Below are 17,224 nucleotides of genomic sequence, written 5' to 3' on the forward strand. Positions count from 1 at the left end.
CATTCATTCTACCTAACCACACGAATTAACATAATGTAGAATGTATATATTAAAGTAGTTTATTTAAGTTGTTTTGAATTATTTATTTACATTTTTTATGATGTAATATTGAGTTTTTTATTAATATTTTGTTATGTGTCATTTTTATTTTAATATATATTTACAAACTTCCTTAGAGTCATGTCAATTCCATTTTAAACACATATTTATAAATTTGCCAACTACATTATATTAATAGATGTTTATTTTAGGTTATTGGGGATGATGGTTTCACCGAGATGTTATAGTGGTACCGAGTATATATATATATATATATATATATATATTGGAATAAAGTTTCCAAAGATTTAATTTAATTTTCAATATTATGAGATGGTAGAGATTTAATACCCATGGAATATTTTAGAATATTCATATTAGTAAATACAAATCAAAGGTCGAGATCTCCAAAGTAATGATGCTCTTTTCTCTTTTTCAATTAAATTGATTAATTAAAAAATGTCATATAAAGTGAGTTATGGTTTTCCATGCATGGTGTATTGATAAGCCATGGTATTGGCTCATGGTATTGCAACAAAGCCTATTTATGTTTATGATGTAATATTGAGTTTTTTATTAATATTTTGTTATTTGTCATTTTTATTTTAAATATATATTTACAAACTTCCTTACAGTCATGTCAATTCCATTTTAAACACATATTTATAAATTTGCCAACTACATTATATTAATAGATGTTTATTTTAGGTTCTTGGGGATGATGGTTTCACCGAGAGGTTATAGTGGTAGTCGACCGAGTATATATATATATATATATATATATATATATATATTGGAATAAAGTTTCCAAAGATTTAATTTAATTTTCAATATTATGAGATGGTAGAGATTTAATGATGATGATGATGGTGGTGGTGGTTAGCGTCCATTGAGACCAAATTGATCTATGGGACCTACAATTTTCTTAATTTTTACTTGTCTGGCTCCTCGTCTTTCTTGGCGAGATTGGTGTTGTAGCTTTCTTTTTTTTCTCTACGGTCTTCCAACTTCCTTTATCTTGCATCTCCTTCATCTCTTCTGGTTCTTGGGACATTGGTGTCTTAGCTTCGCGATCTATTGTGTTCGTTCTTTTGAAGATAGTTGGAGAAGAAGTTTGGTCTAGGAGATCTGCTTTGCTGTTAAATGAAGATTTATTTTCTGCGGTATTCGAATCCTCATAACTGTTGATTTGTTGGGGCGGGCTTTCTCCTTGCTTGTCTTGAGAGTTGTTTCTTTCTTCCCTGATTTCTTGTGACTCAGAGTTTTCTCTAGAATATTCTTCTTTGATGACGGTGTAGTGTTCTTTTTGTGCTCCTTCCCACCATGTAGATCTGTGGTGGTTTTTTCTAGCAAAATATTTCTCAGAGGCTTTTGGGCAATTTTTGGCTAGATGCCCTGTCTCAAAGCAGGATCGACATCTGAAGAGGACACTTTCATAATCAAGTTTCTGGTTCCACACATAGTCTTTACTTGTTAGGTTTATTTTAGCTAGGAATCTGGCGCTGAAGTCCATTTCCACACAGATGCGTGCATAGGTGGTTCTGGCATATTCCTCTGTTTCTGGGCACCTGCAGTAAAATTTCCGAATTGCATTTCCGATGGCTTTTAGCAAGGATAGATTCCAGAGATGCAAGGGTAGGCTTGGCAATCTCACCCAAACTGGTGTTGAGGTTATCACTGCTGTAGAGGAATCGAATGATGGGTTCCATGGCTTCATGAATAGGCTTGATTTTTCCCAAAACCAAGGGCCGGAATCTAGAATACATTGTCTACTTTCAGGATTTTCAAAATCTACTATAAATAAACCCCTAGCACAGGGGTAGATATTAATTTCATCATAAATGAAAGGCTTCCATACCTCCGAGATCCAATTGTGGAGTGCTATGAGCCGCGGCCAAAAACCATTGAACCGGCAAATTAGGGCACTTTCGGAAAATTTCAAAGCTTCATCGAGTGAGGCTTGGACCACTTGGATAGTGGGAGCTGGGGCTTCACTGACGATATGGGCAGGAGATTGCCCTCCAGAGGCGGATGAGCCGCCAGTTATTTTTGTGAAACTCGGAGCCATATTTTACTTGCCCGTAGAACCCAGTGGCAGAAAAATAAGGCAAAAGATAATATTAGATCTAGATCTGGCTGCAGAAAATTAGCCGCCTAGATCTAGATCTAGCCGCAAAAAAATTAGATCTAAAACCTAGCCATGAAGGGAAATGGAATTACCTTCAAAAAAAAACCGCTGAACGTGCAAAGCATCACGCAGCTACGCGTTGGATCTGTTAAGTAGTTGACAGAAAATACGAAACAATAAAGTGGGGAAAAAAAGCGTGATGTCTGCCTGCTAGTTGGTTCATTCGTTTTCCAATAAAATGCAGATATATATATAAGAGGAGATCTTGCGAGAGAGATCTGAGAAAGCCCGATCTGCGGAAGAGATCTGAGATCTGCGGAAGAGGAGATAGGAAATCTGAGAAAGCCCGATACTTCCCACCGAGACTTCTGAAATCGTATTTGAGACTTATCAAGACTTCTGAGATCTGCGGAAGGCAATACCCATGGAATATTTTAGAATATTCATATTAGTAAATACAAATCAAAGGTCGAGATCTCCAAAGTAATGATGTTCTTTTCTCTTTTTCAATTAAATTGATTAATTAAAAAAATGTCATATAAAGTGAGTTATGGTTTTCCATGCATGGTGTATTGATAAGCCATGGTATTGGCTCATGGTATTGCAACAAAGCCTATTTATGTTTATGATGTAATATTGAGTTTTTTATTAATATTTTGTTATGTGTCATTTTTATTTTAAATATATATTTACAAACTTCCTTACAGTCATGTCAATTCCATTTTAAACACATATTTATAAATTTGCCAACTACATTATATTAATAGATGTTTATTTTAGGTTCTTGGGGATGATGGTTTCACCCAGAGGTTATAGTGGTAGTCGACCGAGTATATATATATATATATATTGGAATAAAGTTTCCAAAGATTTAATTTAATTTTCAATATTATGAGATGGTAGAGATTTAATACCCATGGAATATTTTAGAATATTCATATTAGTAAATACAAATCAAAGGTCGAGATCTCCAAAGTAATGATGCTCTTTTCTCTTTTTCAATTAAATTGATTAATTAAAAAAATGTCATATAAAGTGAGTTATGGTTTTCCATGCATGGTGTATTGATAAGCCATGGTATTGGCTCATGGTATTGCAACAAAGCCTATTTATAAAATAAGAATTTTCATGTGTAAATCATCATGATTAAGAATCTTGTTCCATGGCTTTTTCTTTTTTTTTAGTAATTTAAAATAGATTACAATTTACCCCAATCGGGGCGTGAGCTCGTAGTTAATGTTGGGTAGCGAAGGCCCCGTGTAATGGTTTTGGGGCTTAAAGCCTATAAGTTAGGGTAATAATATTGTAAATCTCTTAAATGCGCAAAGTGTGAAATGTAATAGGTCAAGTCAAAGGGTTGTCCACCCAAAAATAATATAGAATAATAGGAAGTAAGTCGGCCTGCCCATGGTCCGCGGACCATGAGAATGTATAATTAGAGCGAGGCTCTAAGGGTAGAAAGTATTTTTTTTGGTTAGATTTGAGGTGTAATGGATTTTTGCAAGTAATTGTGCTCTGAGTCTATACGTTCGGGTCGTGGGTGTTAGTGGTTGGATAGAGGCTCCGCAGCTATGTGCGCGGAGGCCTGAGAGAGTCCGCAATTATGTGCGTGAACCCCTGCAGCTAGGTGCGCAGGGCAAGGAAGTGGATTGTACTGAATCAAGAATATTAATAAAGATAAGTTGGTTCTGAAATACTGTGGTGATCCTGAAATATTGTGGATCTGGTTAATTTCTGGTTTATATATCTGTTTTGATCTGTGCACTTATGCTTATGTTTTGAGTTTATGCAAATCTATAACATTTTTTGATGCGCGCACTGGTTAACTCTATTAAATGTTTGCTTAAAGATTGTAAGAAGTAGATCTAATCTATAACAAACTCATTAATAACAAGTATTAAGGAAGTGCCTTGTTTCGGATCTACGAGGAAGCAGAGTGGCGCGAGGCCACAGATCGGTTCGCGAACCTTCCAGAACACATCTAGACATCCCAATGGTGCAGAAACCTAGTTCTAGCACCCTCCCCTGCTACCTCAGGTGAGACCTCAGTCCGCGCTTCGCAGACTGTTGCCAAAAGGGTCGGTAGCGCGGGATTTGTTTGGCTAATATCTCTTCTGAACCTAGGTCAGGCCCCAATAAGCCAACAAATGGTTCCGTTGTCAGGATCGAGATCTGCCTAAGGGATGTCTGATGTCGGAATTTTGAAGCCATGCGAATAAAGAGATTGAAGATTGTTTAGATCAGAAGTGGTACAAGGTCGTAGTAGGCCCTAGCATACCCGTGCACAGACTAGGAGTTAAAAATGACAAGCGCGATCAAGCTGGCAGTATTCAAAGGAGTAGGAAGCGAAGATCCAGAACAGTTTTGGTTCGTAGTAAGGGCAGTGTGGGAAGCGCACGGAGTTACAGACGATAACATCAAAAAGGCTACTCTGGTTAGCGCATTGTAAGACCGCGCGTTGACGTGGTATATAAAGTACTCGAGCGATCACCCGAATGCGGGAATAACAGAGATCCGGGAGGCATTGAAAAAAGATTTTAGCTGGCCGAGATCAGAGACGTAGTTGATCATGGAGTTTAAGGGGATCGTAATGCTGCTAGGAGAAACCCCTTAGGACCTGTATCAGAGGATAAAAAGTACGATCCGAGAGGCTAACATGACACTGACGGATGCGCAGCACTGCGCATGGTTTGTGGCGTCTTTAACGCCACATCTGAGGACGGCGTTGTCACAGCAAAAGATCTCAACCCAGGCTGAAGCATTAGAGACAGCGATGAGGTTGCATGAAACTCCAATACAGGATCCAGGGTTGGGAGTTCAGCAAATCCACGTGCAAATACAAAACCTGTGTTTAGAAATGCAGAGTTTAAAACAAGAAAAGGCACCCCGCCCAGAAGCACAAGAAGAAGTGTGGTGTGTGAAATGCAAAGGCCATGGTCATGATAAGGATCATTGTCTGATATTTGTGAATTATTTGGTAGGGGGGACCAATGCCATTGCGACCAAAGGTACAGGTAGGACCAAGCGCGGCGCCCTCGGTTTGGTGTGCAATCTGTCATGTAGAAGTAAAGCACACCACAGACAACTGTGACCTACTGTAAAAGTTTACCCAGACCCCCCAGCAGTTATTTTGCAATTTTTGCAGATCGGTTGGCCACGATGAACGGGACTATCGGAGTTATGAATGTTGGGTATACGACCAAAGTCCCACATTGACTAGAAGTGGGGAGGATCATGGGTATAAAAGGATGGACAAATATCTCCATTGGCATGAGGCCTTTTGGGATAAAGCCCAAAAACAAATCCATGAGGGCTTAGGCCCAAAGTGGACAATATCATACCATTGTGGAGATATGTGGTGTCTAGAGTCCTAACAAGTGGTATCAGAGCCATGCCCTGAAGTTAGCCAAGTGGATGAATCCTCGGAATGCCGAACGAAGGTGGTGGGCCCCGGTAATATCACGATGGGATCCGTGGATGAGCTCGGTTAGACAGGTGGTGTGCTCCGGATTCTTCATGGACGTGTCCTGGTCCCAACATGGTGAAGAGGAGTTGACCTGGGAGCAAGCTCTCGAGGCAGGTGGTGCTTCCATGTAAGGCGTGTGCTTTGAACGCATTGGAACGGAGAATCCTAGTTGGTAGAGAGTGGACGGATGGATAATCGTTTGAGGATGGATAATCCTGGTTGGTAGAGAATGGACGGATGGATAATCGTTTGAGGGGAGGCTCAATGGTCCTTTGTTCGTGGGGAGGATTGTTGGGTATACGACCAAAGTCCCACATTGACTAGAAGTGGGGAGGATCATGGGTATAAAAGGATGGACAAATATCTCCATTGGCATGAGGCCTTTTGGGATAAAGCCCAAAAACAAATCCATGAGGGCTTAGGCCCAAAGTGGACAATATCATACCATTGTGGAGATATGTGGCGTCTAGAGTCCTAATAATGAATTATTGATGGATTGAACACCTGCCTACAGGATGCAGACTAAGGTGCGAGGTCAGGATCCAGCCGCAGCGATGGCGCGCGATGGGTTCCAGGGGCGAGGACGAGGACGGGGAATGGGGCCAAGAAGGGGCTACGGGCAGCTAATCTGCTATAACTATGGAGGACCAGGGCACTACGCGCGGGATTGTACCAACCCGACCAGAATATCATGCCCTTACTACGAGCAGTTTGATCATGAAATGATAGATTGCCCCACATTGATAGCACAGATACATGAGAAGAGGGTAACGCAACCTACGGCGACGCAGAACGTCCAAATGATGAGGGCCAAACCACGCGAGGAAGACCCCAACGTGAACATGATGCTCAGAAGTGGCGCAGCCATAGGGGAGGATAAGAGGAAAGTAACCGAGAACGATGTCGGGGTTCGCAAGGAGACAGATCTGGAAGCTAGGAAGAGCTTCGCGGAGGTCTCTACCCCAGGTAGTAAGGATCAGCCTGAGTCGGAAAGGGATTCCTCGATGCTAAATACCTTTGTAGAAACATGCATGAAATTGCTTCGCAATAGTAGGGCGGTTAAAGGATTACAAGAGCTGATAACTAGATGCGCAGGGTCAGTGAACCCCGCGTGGTCCGAAAATTGGGGAAACATGCTTCACGTACTAGACCGGAGATGTGGTTAATGGCTCAGATTGGCGATTATGAGATGGATCAGATTATCCTGGACTTAGGCTCAGATGCAAACATGCTACCTAAATAGATTTGGAGCGCATGGGAAAGCCTGCACTGCAATGGTCTCCTATTCAATTACGGATGGAAAACCAATAGAAGATCTTTCCCATGGGGAGACTGCAAGGAATCACAGTAGATATAGAAGGCGCCAGCACACAAATGGAGTTTGAGTTAATAGAAATCGTAGATGACAATAGCCCTTACCCTGCGTTGGTAGGGATACACTGGGCCACAAATATGAATGGGCTCATTAAGTTAAAGAAGCGGAAAATGATATTTGAGAAGAAGTCGCTCCGCGTAGTTATTCCGCTAGACCCAGCTGAAGGAGCGCGCTACACGGAACCCGTGCGCGATGAAGGAAGTGATGATGAACTGGATTGTATCTATAAGATCACTGCACGAAATCAAGATTGGGTCAATCCGACTGCAGAAGGAAGAATATTGTGGGAGCGTGCAGAGTCCTGCACTGCAGATTCAGATGAGGAAGACGAGCGGTGGCATAATCGGTTAAACAGAGTAACAACGTTAAACTGCAACATGATGACTAGGTCGTTGTATTGCGTAAAAGCTCAGGATTGAGAACTGTCGATGTATGATGGGCTGACAGCGGTAGATGAATTCCTGACCAAGTTTGAACGCGCAGTACCAGAGCACCATCGGTTTGATGCGTTAAAATGGGCGTTGCGCGCGATGCCAGCGCGTTGGTGGGGGATGCATGAAGGAACCTTTGAAGACTAGCGCAACTGCAGGCAGATGATGCAGATAAGGTTTGGGAAGCCGAAACTACGAATAACTGAGAAATGCGATGGACGTGATGACTATGCACCTCACCAGATGGACCCAAGCCTATGGAGAAGAGCCCCAGTCGGAGTGGGTACACTTATTTTATCATACCTTGGATGTCATCCCAAGGAACTGGTATACTAAAACAGAACTCTGACATGGTACGGGTGAATGGGATATCTTGCGCGAAGGGTTCTTATTGACATTCTTATTTGAGGACCAATGGATGGATACTGTTGATGATGCACTGCAAGTTGTGAAGGCCGCCATTTTCAAAGTACCACTAGAACCAGAAGAAATAGTGTAGCCAGATTGGTCGCGTCAGTTGAGCCAGGCCCTAGAATGTTACAACGTGCAGATAGAGGATGATGAGGACGACCCCAGAAACATCAATATTTCGGAAACAGAGGGGAGTCGCGAGGTTCGAGGACCAACGATCGAGGACCCCGACATCACCGCGCCACTGAAAACAAAATAGGTGAACATTGGTACAGAGGAGGAGCTAAAGTATGCGACGCTTGGGGACTATTGGGATGCCACGGTGAAGAAGGTCGTCGAGTTACTTCTAGAATATCAAGACTTATTCCCGACTAAAATCACAGAGTTAAAAGGAATCCTCGGCGACCTAGGGATGATGAAGATAACTCTGAAGCTGGACGCGAAGCCAGTCAAGCAGCGGCCTTATCGATTGAATCCAAAATACAAAGCGAAGGTTTGCGAAGAGTTGGACAAAATGCTTGCAGCAGGAATAATTGAACCAGTAGAGGAATCCTACTAGGTAAGTCCTATGGTTGTATAGAAGAAAAAACAGAAAGGTGAAATTCGCATCTGCGTGGATCTCAGGAAGCTCAATGATGCATGTGTTAATGATCCCTTTCCGACACCATTTATAGACGAGGTACTGGAAAATGTGAGTGGACAGGAAGCCTACTCCTTCATGAACGGTTTCTCGGGGTATCACTAGATCAAGATCGTGCAAGAGGACGAGTAAAACAACTTTCGCCACTAAATGGGGCTGTTTTCAGTACACTGTGATGCCATTTGGACTGAAGAACGCGCCGACGATATTCTTGCGCGTTATGGTAGTTGCATTCAAGGAGTTTATACATATGTTCTTGGAAGTATATCTTGATGGTTGGACCATATTTGGGTTAGTCAAGAAACATATCACAAGCTTACGATTAATGTTGGATACTTGCTGACGACACCAAATTGCGCTAAATCTAAAGAAGTATACTTTCCTTGTCCCCTTAGGGAACTTGCTCGGCCATGTGGTCTGCAGGAAAGGCCTGATGGTACGCCCAGCAAAGATCATTGTCATACTCAATTTGCAAGCGTCGTGAAGTGTCAAACAATTGTGCGCCACATTGGGACACACTGGGTACTATCGAAAGTTCATCAAGAGCTACGAACAGATCACGACACCTATGGAACAATTGTTGAAAAAGGACGCTACTTATTGTTGGAATGAGGAATGTAACAAAAGTTTGGAAACTCTCAAGGAAAAGATGGCATCAATGCCCATTTTGGTCTTTCCAAAATTGGACATCGAATTTCACGTACATGTTGACATGTCGTGTATCGCGCTAGGCACGGTACCCACACAGGAAGGAGCAGAAGGAATTGATCACATGATCACGTTCACAAACCAACGATTGTCCAAAGCTAAAAAGAACTACTCCACCATTGAGCGTGAGGTGTTGGTGATGGTGTACGTGCTCCATAAATACCGCCACTATCTACTCGGGGAACACTTTAAGATGTATTGATCATTCCGTGTTAAAATAATTAATCAATAAGCCTGTGTTGGGGGGGCGCATTTGTTGATGGTTGTTATTGTTTCAGGAATATGATTTTGAAGTCATCATAAAGCTGGGACGTTTAAACGCAGGCCCAGATCACATGTCCCGAATTGAGAACGGTGAAGAGCCCACAAACTTAGAGAAAGGACTACTTGATGCATAGCTCTATGCAGTGCGCGTTGCGGATGGCTACTTTGAGGATAATATCCACTTCTTAATCACAAGAATCGTGCCGCTGGGGTCTTTTGTGCAGCAGAAAAAAGAATTGGTAAGACGCGCATCAGACTTTATTGTTATTGCAGGGCACCTCTACAAAATGGGCAACGATGAAATATTACGCAGATATGTACCTGAATTCGAGCGAGGACAGATCCTTGCCGAAGCACATGGGGGGTTTGCAGGAGGACATTATGTGGGACACGCCACAACACAGAAGATTCTCTGCGCTGGACTATGGTGGCCAACTCTACATCAAGACTCAAAAGCGTACTGTCAGGCCTGCGATGTATGTCAACGGACTAGGAAACCATCGTAGAGGGATGAAATGCCACTCAAGCCATAAATGACACTGCAACCGTTCGAAATGGCAATCGATTTTGTGGGGCCTATTACACCTCAAGGGAAGACGGGTGCACTCTATATCATCACCGCGACATAATACTTGACCCGGTGGGCAGAAGCACAACCGGTTAAGGACTGCACGGCTGCTACAGCTGCGAAATTTTTGTTCAAGAATGTGTTGACACAGTTTGGATGTCCCAAAATTCTAATGAGCGACCATGGAACACACTTTCTGAATGAGACTATCAGCGTGCTCACTGAGGAATTCCATATATATCATCAACAGAGTACGCCATACCATCCGCAAGCGAATGGGACCGTTGAAGCGTTCAACAAGATTTTGGAGACTGCGTTGACCAAGGTATGTAATGCACAGTGAAACGATTGGGACTTGCGCATCCTTGCTATGCTATGGGCATACCAAACCACGTGCAAGAAGTTGACGGGCCAGACACCTTTCTGGTTAGTCTACGGCATGGAAGCCGTAATGCCAATGGAATACATTGTACCTAGTTTGCGAATCGCGACAATGATAGGCATGGTAGACCGTGGGGCTTTGGAAGAACAACTCGGCGCAACTGGAGGAACTTGAGGAGGAACGGTTTTTGGCCGGATTCCATCAGCAGGTACAGAAGCAGTGAGAGAAATCTTGGCATGATCGCCACATCAAGGTGCGCACGTTCAAAGAGAATGATCTAGTATTACTATATGACAACAAGTTCGAGAAATTCCCTGGCAAGCTCCGAATGCATTGGTTGGGACCCTATGTAGTCAAAGAAGTTACAGATGGAGGCGTGGTCCAGCTTGCCAAGCTCAATGGAGACCCCTTCCCGGGCAGAGTAAATGGCAGTCGCCTAAAGCTCTACACGGGTGGGCCGACCGCCTGACTAACCAACCGAAGGACAGTCTCACCGCTCTAGCCAGTTGAAAGAGAGTGCGGGACGATAAAGCAGTCTGTGGGGAAGTTGCGCGACAACAGGGGTGTGCGTAGATTTGGTCTGTCACAAGGGTCGCGGTTGCGCAGAAGGGGCTGCGCTACTGCATTGACAAGCAGAGAGGTGACCGTTTTTGTCACTATTCATGATAAGATGTCTGACTCATGGCGAAAAGGAGCGGGCGGTGGGAAATTAAGAGACGGGATACAAGCCAGATCTGGAACGATATACTGCAAGCTTAACGTTACGGCACCAAAAAAGGAGGGAACTGATGAATTTGAATTTCGAAACGCTTATAAATCACAAGGGGGCAACCACCGAACGATCTGCGCTTTTGAGAAAAGTAAGCTATTGTGCCTTCCCACCGATATGGAATTGTTCATTATTTACGCTCAAGGAGTAAGCCCGAGGGTTGTGATATGGCCAATGGAGCTGGGGGACTTTCTGAATAGTATGGTGTTGACGGCTGTGGGCCCCACACAGAGTCCAGCACCAACGGTAGGGGATGTGCCGGAAATTCTTAGACACGAAGAAAAACTGGTCTAGATGCCGCTGCCTAACCCATGGGCTGGCTGACGAACCATAAATGATAAGGGAAAGACTGTACATACGGAGACAAATGGTGGAATTGCAAATAACAGTTTGTCTCGGATGCACCTTGAATATTGGGATCACGCAGACAGTTGTAATGATCTTGCAAAATTGCAACACAAGCTTTAGCAGATAGTGTGTATAGTAGACCAGACATTGGAAACTTGTTGCGTTGGCACGAAGAGTTCCTGTATGCGGCACCCCAGATTGAGCTAAAATCCTATGAGGGGGTGCTTTGTGTTAACCGAGCAGAGCGAAATGAGCATCATCGGTTGCGCGAATTAGTGGTAGAAATGGAGCAGGAGCAAGAATAAGAGTTGCAGGAGACAAAGAGGGAGCAGCAGAACAAAGTGCGTCACTCACGGGGAGGTGGACTGCGAAGCCTAGGCAGCGCGTATCGCCGCATCGACGAGTCACTCGAGACGAGTCACGATGATTGTGTTGGGGGCTTATTGGGTAGCGAAGGCCCCGCATAACGATTTTGGGGCCTAAAGCCTATAAGTTAGGGTAATAATATTGTAAATCTCTGAAATGTGTGGAGCGCGAAATGTAATAGGTCGAGTCAAAGGGTTGTCTACCCAAAAATAATATAGAATAATAGGAAGTAAGGCAGTTTTCCCATGGTCCGCGGACGATGGGAATGTATAAATAGAGCGAGGCTTCAAGGGTAGAAAGCAATTTTTTTGTTAGATTTGAGGTGTAATGGGTTTTTGCAAGTAATTGTGCTCTAAGTATGTACGTCTGGGTCGTGGGTGTTAGTGGTTGGATAGAAGCTCCGCAGCTATGTGCGCGGAGGCCTGAGAGAGTCCGCAGCTGTGTGCATGGACCCTTGCAGCTGGGTGCGCAAAGCAAGGAAGTGGATTGTACTGAATCAAGAATATTAATAAAGATAAGTTGGTTCTTAAATATTGTGTTGATCCTGAAATATTGTGGATCTAGTTAATTTATGGTTTATATATCTATTTTGATTTGTACGCTTATGCTTATGTTATGATTTTATGAAAATCTATAACATTTCTGGGTGCGCGCACTAGTTATCTCTATTAAATGTTTGCTTAAAGACTGTAGGAAGTAGATCTAATCTATAACAAACTCATTAATAATAAGTATTAAGGAAGTGTTACACAACAATTTGTCATCGTTTGTCACCGTCCCTGTTACCCCTCTCCCGCACACTGGAGGACTCATTCCGGGACCTGTGAGAAGTGACATGTCCTGAAACCACTTGCATCATATTCCTCTAAGTATGAGCTTCATTTGCCCTGAAGACACCTCCTGCAAAATACTCATGAAAACATCTCTTTTTGCATTAGCGCGGGTCCACAGTTCACTGCCCGCGCCAATGAGGGAAATCCTCTAAAAAGGGCGCGCCATTGGTGCTTTGTCTCAGAGTCGCACTCGCGCCAACCGAATTGAGTAAAGTTTTTAACCAACAAGCTCCCAAAGGTTCTCTTCAACCCATTCACCAACTGAATCTATGTTGAGCGAGGATGGTTTGGCTTCGAATCTCCATAGAAGGGAAAGTGGTTTGCCACCTTTCATGGAAGTTTCCAAGTGATAAAGCCAATCCCATGAATAATGTGGCTGATCCTATCTCTTTCCCTCTCTCTCTATAAAAGCTTGCCTCTATGCCTTGAGCAAGCTAGTTACAATAGTTAGAATTACAACAGTTCCAGGAGTTTAAGAGTTTGAAGCTGCAAGAGCCTTCTTTGCACCCATAAGGCCAAATCTAAGTAAGCAGATTCTTGTCACCCAAAGAGAGAGAGGCTTGTTCCTATCCCAACAAGCTTTGCAAGACTTGTGTAGCTGACAACCCAGCCAAAGGAGGATTTGACGTCAGAACAATGGTTGTATTCTTCTTTGTTATTCATTAATAATAGATGACTATCATTATGGTTCCACTCTCATTGCCTTATGTTCGATGTTGAGTTATATCTTTTCTGACTGATATATAATTGCATCTACTAGATTTTATGCTCGTTTTCGTGTTGTTCTTTGCATGTGCAGGTGTCCAATCATGGAGATCGTGAGGATCGTGACCGGACAAGGCAAAGGAACGAGGGAAACATCTCTTCGACGAACACTAGCGTTGGAATCCAAGTAGGTTCTCACCATCTACTTTGTATTTGCAATTAGGAACTTGCGTGGTAGCATTGTGTGATTGTTGCTAGACCCGATCTGGGCTAGTAGGGATCGTCTCTGTCCGCAGAGAGGATTTACCTCCACAACAATTTGGCGACTCTGCTGGGGAGGTCTTGTCTCTTTGGTTTCTCGTTTGATTGCTTAGATAGCTTTCTGGGTTGGATTTTTGTTGTTTCTTGCTCCTTGGATTGCCTAGATATTGTTTTCAAGCCCTGGGTTGCTTTCTTTTGTTTTTGACTTAGAAAACTCGATTAGCGCGCTTTTTAGCCTTACAGTCGTGCCAATTGGCACAAGTTTCTCAAAGACAACCCGCGCCAATCCCATAAAAGCGCGAGTTGCAGCCTGACAGTCGCGCAAGGCCTGTCAACTTTTCTAGTTTGCTTGTTTGCAAGCCTTCTGAGCTTTGATTTGTATCTTGTCACATCTTCTTCAATTACTGGAGTGTGTCAGAGTCTTGTTTGACTGGTTTTGAGTCTCTTTTTTGAGAAATTCTTAATTTGATTTCCTTTGATCGTTACTTGGAGGTTTGTCTCAGTCTTTTCACAATTTTGCATCTTTTTGCTTTTGCTTTTGCAAAAAAATTTGTGTATGAGTGTTAATCGCCTTTGAGTGTTTTTAGTTTATGATCTTTGGAACTCATACCCGTTTTTCTTGGTTTGCACTTTATTGGTTCTTAGATTACATTAGAATCATCGTGTGTTTGAGAATTCTCTTGCATAGATCACACTTGCATAATTAGAATTCTCATGAATGAAAAGTGTGCATAGATTACATTTGCATACTTTGGGTGTTTGCCATTTTCTATCAATTTCACGTTTTAGCCCTAGGACATCTAGTGGCTTTGCGTGTCGAATTTTTGGTCTTCTATCATTCCAGTCGACTTTTTGGTTACTCTCTTGCACTTGTTCAGTGATTGTTAAGTATTTTATTGCGTTATTCGAGTGATTTACTTCTTTCTCACTTGGATTCCACTCGGCTTCGTTTTGGGCCTAGATCACATGGCCCATTGAAGTCTTTCGTGTTTTTCTTTGTTTTGAAGGACTGCCTTGGTATTTCGGGGACTTGATTGTGTTCTCATTGAGTGAAGTTTGTCTCTTTTGCTCGTCGTTATTATCTCTCAAAATTTGTTTAGTGCACTTTGCCATTAAAAAGAAAACAAACAATCTTTTTTGCTTTGAATTAGTTAATGGAAATTAGAGCTTTTCGTTGTTGTTAGCGATTAGTGACTTTAAAGAAAAGATTCGTTAATTGCCATTAGCTGCATTAGGGTTGTTGTTGATTGTTTTATGGTCATTTTGTTTGATTGAAGAGTTCTCAACTCTCTCGTAGTTAGTATTCATCGAACAAAATGATATTCTTTGGCATATAGTTTGCATTTAGGGAATTGTGAGAGATTACATACGGTAGGACCTGGAAATTGAAACTTAATCAAAGATCAACCATAAAATGAACTGAATGAACTTAAAAACGCATTGGAACATAACGCTCATTGATTAGAGGTCTAGGCTAGAGACGTGCTCCGGCGTCGTTAAACCTAGTCACTGTTGTTTCACACTACGGTTGGGTGATTCCTCCTTTTGTGACTCGATAGTGGTCTAGCACGGACTTGAGCTCCCACGTACCGTTGCGTATATAGGGGAGACCCCACTAGGTTATCATCCTTTATCCACAGGAAGCCGTGTCTGCCTCCTTACAAGCCGTAACGCACCGAACACAACATTCGGGAAGATTGACTGCCGTACGGGAAGTCCTTGGTTTTCATATGACTGCCAAGGTGTATATGCAGTTTTACGGATTTGTTTGGTAAACCCTTTTGCCTAGTTCTCCGGAGTAGTCACTTTCGATCCTTTTCAGACTCCTTAAAAGAAAAGGCTCACTTGAGCAGTTTGTCACTTCGGGCTCACAAAACATTCGAAGGCGACTAGAGTCACCTTTTTGTCCTTTTCTCGACTCTTAAAACATGAAAAGGTCAAGTTGTATCCTTGCGTCTTAAAATTCATTTGGCCGTGATAAACATTACCCGGTTAGATCTTGTTTGCGTTAGCTTGAGTAGGCTTCTTTTCGTTCTCGATGGCAACTTTTCCGGGGTTCACCAAGCTAGGGATCCCCTCTGACGGGAACCCTGGTCATTTTGCTCCTTTTGGAAATGTTGGTGCTCCTTATATGGCAACGTTGTCCCTCCCAGGGTTAAGTGTTGGGTTGCCGGTTTGGTTGTTCTCAACCTCTTTGGTCCCTGCCGTCTCACTGTCTAGTCAATCCGTCCCTCCACCTGAACCACATCATGTTGATTCTAAGGTGGATCTCTCCCCTTCTACGCCCACTTCTACGTCCTCATCTTCTACTTTACCTGGTGAAAGTCTAGATTCGAGTAACCCGGTGGCTAAGAAGAAGAAGAAGAAGACGAAGAAGAAGAAGGCTCCTAAGGGAGAGGTTACAAGTGCAGCTACCCCCTCGAGTACACCTGCAATCGGGCCTCCTTCCGCTCCTCCGCGGAAGGTCAAGTTTCCTTGTCGATTATGCAAGGAGGACCATCTTCTTCGTGATTGTCCTGGCATCCCCCGGGTCTTAGAAGTATGGTCTCGTGATCCGGCCCGCCCCTCATCATCCACTGAGGCTCACGGCAATTTTCCCCTATTGACTCACAAAGGTAAGGAGAAAGGGAAGATTCGAATCCCCTGTAGACTTTGTGAAGGCAATCATCCCCTTCACCTTTGTTCACTCATGGATAAAGCCTCCGTTGTCTTGGAAAGTCTTACAACTCCTTCACCCAACTTCCTGTTGGTTATCAACGTCTCTCTGCAGCTGCAGATCGTCCCCCTGCTGACAAAGAGATTGCTTCAAATTCTTCTCTTGTCCAGGCCCCTCTTCCTAAACCCGGCTGTCCCCAGCCTGTTCCAGACCAACCATTGGTCGGAAAGAGTGTTGACTCGAGTCCGCCGCTCGCTCACTCTGTTTCGGAAGAGAATCATGCCCATGTTCTTCTCGTCTCTTCAGATTCTCCTGAGTCCCGAAATGATTCTCCTAACCCAGCTGCTCCCGAAGGTTCTCCTTCAGTTCCTTTAGCACATGGGGGCAATCATACGCTTCCCCCACCAAGTAGTTTGGTCGCTTCTTTTGATTGGAATCACCTAATCGTCAGTCGCCTTCCATCCCATATGCCTTTCCAGATCACAGTACATGCCTGTGCTAAGGCAGTACTTGGCACTGTTTTGGATGAAGGGGCGTCTGTCAGTCTTATGCCGTACACTACTTGGCAAGCTTTAGGTTCCCCGCAGCTTGGGCCAGTCACCCAGAATCTGTTGGCCTTCGACGGAGGAGCCTGTCCATCTCTAGGAGTTCTCCCGAAGTTCCCTATTACTTTGGGAGGCAAAACCGTCTATATAGATGTCTTGGTTACCCAAGGTGTTTTAGACTTTAGTCTTCTCCTTGGTCGTGACTATGTTTATGCCATGGGGGCCCTCGTTTCTTCGCTTTTCCGTGTGGTTTTCTTTCCGCACGATGGAAGAATTGTGACTATCGATCAAGTGTCATTCGTTAGTCCCCAGATGCCTCCTGCGCCATT

This window comes from Pinus tabuliformis, chromosome X (assembly GCF_031772625.1).
Source record: "Pinus tabuliformis cultivar Carrire ecotype Pingquan chromosome X, CPIR1, whole genome shotgun sequence".
Taxonomy (NCBI): Eukaryota; Viridiplantae; Streptophyta; class Pinopsida; order Pinales; family Pinaceae; genus Pinus; species Pinus tabuliformis.